The 8,101-nt window shown below is 35.9% G+C and overlaps 1 pseudogene; it reads left to right on the plus strand.

Moving 5' to 3' along the window:
- The first annotated feature begins 2,696 nt into the window (after positions 1-2,696).
- On the plus strand, positions 2,697-7,369 carry LOC8269721 (annotated as a pseudogene).
- Positions 7,370-8,101: the final 732 nt, after the last annotated feature.

An 8,101-nucleotide genomic window follows, 5' to 3' on the forward strand; every position in this document is an offset into this window, starting at 1 on the left:
TACTCTCCCCCCAAATCACATCTAAAGCATTTGATAACAAATTTGAATGTTGGGTTTTTACAAGAGATCGGAACTCATTATATATGCCAAAAAGTCCGAACGACGTTTCATAAGATAAACCCAATAATAACGAGTGCAATCATCAATAAAAGATACATAATAGCGAGAACCCCCTTTTGTAGAAACAGGAGAGGGTCCCCATACATCAGAATGAATAAGATCAAAAGGAGAGACAGATATAGTAGTGCTTTTAGGAAAAGGCAATGCATTAAACTTGGCTAGTTTACAACCACTACAATCAGAAATATCATGAGTTTTCAAATTTCCTAAAGCTCCTGTAGAAACTAAAAATTTTAAACGAGACACAGAGACATGACCAAGGTGAGAGTGCCACAAATAAAACACAGATGAAGAGGGATTCAAACGAAAGGATGACAAATTCGTACAATATAAGGCCCAAAGGCTCGTAATTCAGCAGGTTCTGTGAGAGCCAACTGATCCCACAAATCTGTCATAGCATCGTAGAATTCTTGAATACTCATACTTTTCCTGTCAAGAGCACGAATGTCGGACTCCAACCGGTATTGCTTTGCAAAATTAGACTGTATACAAATCAATCTATGATCCCAAACCTCCTTAGCCGTCTCATATTTTGCTAATTGGGTGCCTATCGAATGCTTAACAGAATTATTGATCCAAGTAATAATTTTTGAATTATCAACTTCCCATTTATCCAATAATGCCACATCATCTTGAGGCTTAATATAAGCACCCCAAATATATCCCCACTTTTGTTTCCCTTTCAAGAAATTTTTCATCACATAGCTCCAATATGCATAATTCTTACCATCCAACTGAACACTAACTGCTTGGGCGAATCATCTCTAGCCCGACCATACAATGCATAAACGAAGGGAAAACTCAACAGAAATCAACAATAATCAATTACTCTAAAGAAGGGGCAATAAATTTACTTTCACAGATTGCTTATGTGCCATAACCATTTATCAATATAAAACCACAATGCATAATTTTCCACCAATTTTCTTTTAGTGCAATGGCTCGTACAAAGCAAACAAAGCAAGAAAATTAATGTGAGGAAAGCAAACAACAAAGCAAAGTGGAGTAAAGAAGTCACACTGATTCAGACCAGGAACTTAAAGAATTTTGTCGAGCAGGTGGTGTGCAACGCACACACAGCGCTGACACACACGACTCTGAAGAAGAGACTCACGCCTACAACAAAGAACAGCCCACACAAGGAGACACACACTTAAGAATGTATAGAAAGAAGACGAGAGACACGCGAACCAGAAACCAAAGCAGCCCAATGAGAGCCCAGTAGCCGGCAGAGCCAACCGCTGGACAACGATAAGAAGAAGCATCGACACATGGCCAGTGACCTATGCCAGTGGAGGAGCAGAAGCGCACAGGCAGGAGCCACTCACAGAGACTTAGCAACGATTAAGACCAGCAAGAAGACTCGCGGTAGACTCAATCAATTTAGGCTCTGATACCATGATACAAAATGAGGTAATTACATAATGTTCATTACAAAGAAAGCTTAACCTAAATGACTATTCTAATGACTATTTATACTCTAATCATGGAAAAGACTATACTACCCTTACAATAAACCTTTACAGTGTTTAACAATAATATCTAGTAACGCGTTATATATTATAAGACTCGATGTTGTTTATTAATTTTTTTGATTTAGGAAACTATTTTTTATTTGAGTTTCTTGGTTTGAAATAAAAGAAAGAAAGAGAGAGTAGAGCACTACAAGTCTCTGCCATTGATAGTTAAAGCTAGCTTGAAGTGATTAAAGACAGGCTATCAAGATGAAGGTTTGAAGAAATTGTAGAGAAGAAGGATGAAGGGTGAAGAAAAAAGAGGCTACAAACACATCATTTCGTGGGGTCAGATGAGTCACCATAAAAAAGTTGACTCATTTTCTTAGTCAAAGTTTTTTCTTCTTTGGTACAGTGACTCAACCCTCTGGTGGCCAAGTGTGCAAGTGTCCCATCGATAGCTACTTTTAAAGAAAAGATTGAAGTTTGCATCCAGTTCCCAGATTTGTAGAAGAATTGGATCAAACTGGAAAAAAAGAGTTAAAAGTTCGGAATTAATTAGGTCACTAAGCCATTTAGTGGGGCAAGTTACTTTTAATATCTAATAAAAATATTTAATTAGTATTTTAGCACAATTTAATTCTGAATATTTAGAAAATTTAAAGATATTTATATTTAGAGCAATATTATTAAATCACTATATAATTTAATTATAAACTATTAAAATGAAATAAGTATTTATAGGTTATAATATTATTTTTATTCTTATTTTGTTAAACAATAGAATAAATTATACTAAAAGTGAAGTTATGTTATAATTTGATTAAAAGAAATTATATTTTGGACAAATTTAATATTTAATAAAAGAATTTATAAATCAAATTGTAATATTTTATCACTTTGATCCTTTGATTGATTTTGGATGAAAACGAGTGGTAGTTAATTTTTGTAAAAATACTAGGAGGAATTAATGTAACAAAAATGACCTAATGAGCAATCAATTTATTAGACCAAAAATATAGGGCTTAAATTGCAATTAACCCTACCATTGAATGATTTGTACTATAGTTGAAAGTTCAAGACAAAACAATTCCAGTTTACGCGCCTTTGCTTGCCCTTGCCTTGACCTTGGTAAAATTTATTAGGAAAATGCTTTGAAATTTTCTCTGAAAAGTAATGTATAAGTAATTCTGATGTGTTTGGCAAGGAACAGCCTGTCCTGGCAATTTCTTCAACTGGGTTCTTAAGCTAGAGTTCTTAATGGCAGCGACTAATGATGATACAGTATATGTTGCTGTGGGAAAAGATGTTGCAGAAAGCAAGCTGACTTTGTCGTGGGTATTAGAGAATTTTCATTCCAAGAAAGTATGTGTTCTTCATGTTCATCAACCCGCTAAATCCATCCCCTTGAGTAAGTTCTGATCAGTATTTGTATTTTTGTACGTGTACAATGGGAAATTTTTGATTTTTGCTAGAAAGTTTATTTTAATATGTTGCGCATGAGTTTCTTTTTGTATATTTTTGGCTTGCAGTTGGTGTGAATTTTCCCGCTAGTAGACTAGAACAACATGAACTCAGGGAATTTCAAGAATTCGAAAGAAATATTATGCACAAGATCCTGGATGATTACCTTCTCATATGTCGCCAGGCAGAGGTAGGCTTCAAACTCTTCCTTGAACAATTTTCATGTTCTCATGTTCTCTTTAATGGTCAGTTGACTTGAATCAAATGGAACATTTAGAACTAAATGTGGGCATCGCCTGAAAAAAAGGACCTATCAAACCGGATATCTTTTCACTTTTGTGGATTTCTTTTGAAGATTCATGCGAAAAAGATGTACATTGAGATGGCTGACATTGGAAAGGGGATTATTGAGCTTATTTACCAGCATGATATAAAGAAGCTTGTCATGGGAGCAGCGGCAGATAAACACTATTCAGAGTACAAACCACATTTTTCTTGGCCTTTTTTCCTCTTTCTGAATTGCACTTACAGAATCTGTAAAATTGCAGGGGAATGACGGATCTCAGGTCGAATAAGGCCAAGTATATCCAACAACGGGTGCCTCATTCCTGTCAGGTCTGGTATATCTGGGGAAGTCACCTTATTCTTACAAGGTATTCTTGATAAATGCCATGTTATATTTTCAAAATGCATACGATCATGCGCTTGGTAGGCTGCTTGATATGTGTGTGTGTATATACAGTTGCATGTTGCTGCTGCTTCTGCAAAATATTGGTCAATGCTGATTATTATTATTATCACTTGCTATTCTTTTTAGGGAAGGTGAGTCTTCATGTTCATCTAGCGAATCATTTGGTGATTCAGCTTCTCCCTCAGAGGAGAGAGCCGAGGGCAATGGACTCGAGTTAGAGCTCTGCGAAGTGCTTCAATCAGAAGAAGATTCTTTGAGTGCAATGGTACTCTGAAATATGTCATTGTTTGAACATTAGAAACTGCATTATTACGCATGTTCACGATGTTAGTTCAGCGAATCAAACGACATATTAAAGTCATAGTCGGTTTGGTTGGCAGGAAGGAAGTGGTATTGATCTGCTCTACAGTCAATTGTAGCAAGCTCTGATAGAGGTTGAAAAGCATAAACGAGAAGCATTTGAAGAATCACTCAGGCGCGTTGAAGCTGAAAAGACTTCCATCAAGACTATTTGTCGGGTAATATCTTTTGGGTCTCAGAACAAAATATCATTTTCTGAAAATTAGTAATCCGACCACCATCTTACAGGCTTAAAGCATTGGAAAGCTTGTACAATAGAGAACTGAAGCGCAGGAAGAACTCTGAGGAAGCATTAGCAAAAGAAAAGGAAGGGCATCGAAGAATGAAGAACCTACTGGAAGAAGCACAACTGATTGCCAAGGATCAAAATTTATTATATCAAGTCCAAGTTGCAGGGTTAGATCATAAGATAAAAGAGTTGCAGGTGAAGAGAGACAGTGTTCAGAAATTAGCTGAGGAGCTTGCAAATAAGCAAGTAGAAGATACCTCATGCTCGCAAATGCACCAGTTTCTTTCTGTTTTCTCTTTGTCAGAAATTCAGGAAGCAACCCGTAACTTCGACTTCTCACTGAAAATTGGTGAAGGTGGGTGTGGGAACATTTACAGAGGGTTATAAAGGTGCTGAACCGAGATAGCTTGCAAGGACCCTCACAATTTACACAGGAGGTGGGAGATCACTCAAGTTCGATACACTAATTATCATTCTAGATTGAATTGCAGATCCAAATTATCAGAAATACTACTGCATTTTGTCACATCATAAGTTACTTTATTTTCAGGTTCACGTATTAGGCAGAATGAGGCATCCCAACCTGGTAACTCTTATTGGAGCCTGCTCAGAAGTTTGTGCTCTAATTCATGAATATGTGCCGAATGGAAATCTTGAAGATCAAATAAGCTGCAAGCACAATTCTCCTCCATTGCCATGGCAAGCTCGAATACGCATAGCTACTGAATTATGTTCTGCCCTTATATTTCTTCATTCTAGTAACCCTTACAGCATTGTACATGGTGATTTAAAACCTGGAAATATTCTTCTTGATGCTAACCTTGCATGCAAAGTCGGTGATTTCGGAATCTGTCGAGCACTTCCAAGGGACGTGACATTGTGTCACCAAACTGACCCAAAGTAGAAGATACCTCATGCTCGCAAATGCACCAGTTTCTTTCTGTTTTCTCTTTGTCAGAAATTCAGGAAGCAACCCGTAACTTCGACTTCTCACTGAAAATTGGTGAAGGTGGGTGTGGGAACATTTACAGAGGGTTATAAAGGTGCTGAACCGAGATAGCTTGCAAGGACCCTCACAATTTACACAGGAGGTGGGAGATCACTCAAGTTCGATACACTAATTATCATTCTAGATTGAATTGCAGATCCAAATTATCAGAAATACTACTGCATTTTGTCACATCATAAGTTACTTTATTTTCAGGTTCACGTATTAGGCAGAATGAGGCATCCCAACCTGGTAACTCTTATTGGAGCCTGCTCAGAAGTTTGTGCTCTAATTCATGAATATGTGCCGAATGGAAATCTTGAAGATCAAATAAGCTGCAAGCACAATTCTCCTCCATTGCCATGGCAAGCTCGAATACGCATAGCTACTGAATTATGTTCTGCCCTTATATTTCTTCATTCTAGTAACCCTTACAGCATTGTACATGGTGATTTAAAACCTGGAAATATTCTTCTTGATGCTAACCTTGCATGCAAAGTCGGTGATTTCGGAATCTGTCGAGCACTTCCAAGGGACGTGACATTGTGTCACCAAACTGACCCAAAGTAGAAGATACCTCATGCTCGCAAATGCACCAGTTTCTTTCTGTTTTCTCTTTGTCAGAAATTCAGGAAGCAACCCGTAACTTCGACTTCTCACTGAAAATTGGTGAAGGTGGGTGTGGGAACATTTACAGAGGGTTATAAAGGTGCTGAACCGAGATAGCTTGCAAGGACCCTCACAATTTACACAGGAGGTGGGAGATCACTCAAGTTCGATACACTAATTATCATTCTAGATTGAATTGCAGATCCAAATTATCAGAAATACTACTGCATTTTGTCACATCATAAGTTACTTTATTTTCAGGTTCACGTATTAGGCAGAATGAGGCATCCCAACCTGGTAACTCTTATTGGAGCCTGCTCAGAAGTTTGTGCTCTAATTCATGAATATGTGCCGAATGGAAATCTTGAAGATCAAATAAGCTGCAAGCACAATTCTCCTCCATTGCCATGGCAAGCTCGAATACGCATAGCTACTGAATTATGTTCTGCCCTTATATTTCTTCATTCTAGTAACCCTTACAGCATTGTACATGGTGATTTAAAACCTGGAAATATTCTTCTTGATGCTAACCTTGCATGCAAAGTCGGTGATTTCGGAATCTGTCGAGCACTTCCAAGGGACGTGACATTGTGTCACCAAACTGACCCAAAGGGGAGTTTCCTTTACCTGGATCCTCATTTTCTAACAACAGGGGAATTAACTCCTAAGTCAGATGTATACTCATTTGGAATTATACTGCTACAGTTGCTGACAGGGAGATCAGCCCTTGGCATCGTAATGTGATAGATGCGGGAAATCTGCAATCCTTTCTGGATTCCTTAGCAGGTGATTGGCCATTTGTGCAAGCAAAGCAATTGCCTCGCCTGGCTTTAAAGTGCTGCGATATTAACCGAAGCAGCCGATCAGACCTTGCATCAGAAGTGTGGAGGGTACTCGAACCAATGAGAGCTTATTGTGGAGCCTCACCATCAATCCATTGTGGAGATCAAGAAAATCAAAAGCCTCCATCATACTTCTTTTGTCCCATTTTGCAGGTAACAATCATGCAACTTGTTTATTTGTCGAATGGCTGCCATGAATCTTATTCAGTTTATATTTTTCATTGAATAATTTGTATTTGTTTTATGTTTGCAGGAAGTGATGCAAGATCCTAAGGTAGCAGCGGATGGATTTACTTATGAAGCAGAGGCTTTGACAGGGTGGCTAGAGAGTGGCCATAATACTTCACCAACGACAAACTTAGAACTTGAACACTTCAATCTCATCTCTAACCACTCTCTTCGTTCAGCAATTCAGGAGTGGCAGCAATTTAGATACCCATAATAAAGGTTAAGCTAGCGATGGCTTCTCATTCTGTACCAATTTATTTTCAGAATTCAAGATATAGATTGTCTAGGATGACAAACCTTCGTTGGCTAGTTGAGAGGGACAGAGTAAAAAATAAAAAATCCCACATTATATAAATATCAATACTAAAACCAAACTTTCCATAACAGTCATGACCTGGCATCCGCTGTTACAAACTAATTTTACTTTGGTCTAAGGACCATTTATAAACTTATTAAATCTTATTCATTCAAATTAAAATTTAAAAATTTGAATTTAAAAGTGGCTGAATTATAAGAAAATGGATAATATTATGAAACTACGATTGCATTTGTCAAAAGAAAATTAGTAAATTTATGAAAAATACTAATATTGCTAATTTATAAAAAATGATAATCATTTTCATATTTTTTATAAATTAAAATATTATTTTCAAGTCTTAATACTTATAAAAATATATATGATATTATAAAAATATGATTACTTTTATAAAATTTAATATTTTATAAAATATTATCCATAAAAAATACAAAACTTTTTATAAATGCAAATATGTTGCTAAAATGTGAGAAATAATAACCTTCTCCAAATCTTTTTGCAATTTAAAATAATATTTTGTAAGTTTACTACTTGGCAAAAATGTATAGTATTACCAAAACATTATCATTTTTGTAAAATTTAATGACTTACAAAAAAAATCGACAAATATATAAAAATATTAAAATTTGTTATAAACACGAAATATATTACTACCTTACGAAATATAATAACCTTTTCATAGTTTTTTGTAATTTAAAATAATTTCTTTTATAAATTTTAAAAGTATAAAGAAATTTAATACTACCTAATGTTATTTTAACAATTCTCTATTTTTCTTGATTTTTTCTTAATTATAAAAA

Source organism: Ricinus communis, chromosome 10, assembly GCF_019578655.1.
Source record: "Ricinus communis isolate WT05 ecotype wild-type chromosome 10, ASM1957865v1, whole genome shotgun sequence".
In the NCBI taxonomy this organism is placed as follows: domain Eukaryota; kingdom Viridiplantae; phylum Streptophyta; class Magnoliopsida; order Malpighiales; family Euphorbiaceae; genus Ricinus; species Ricinus communis.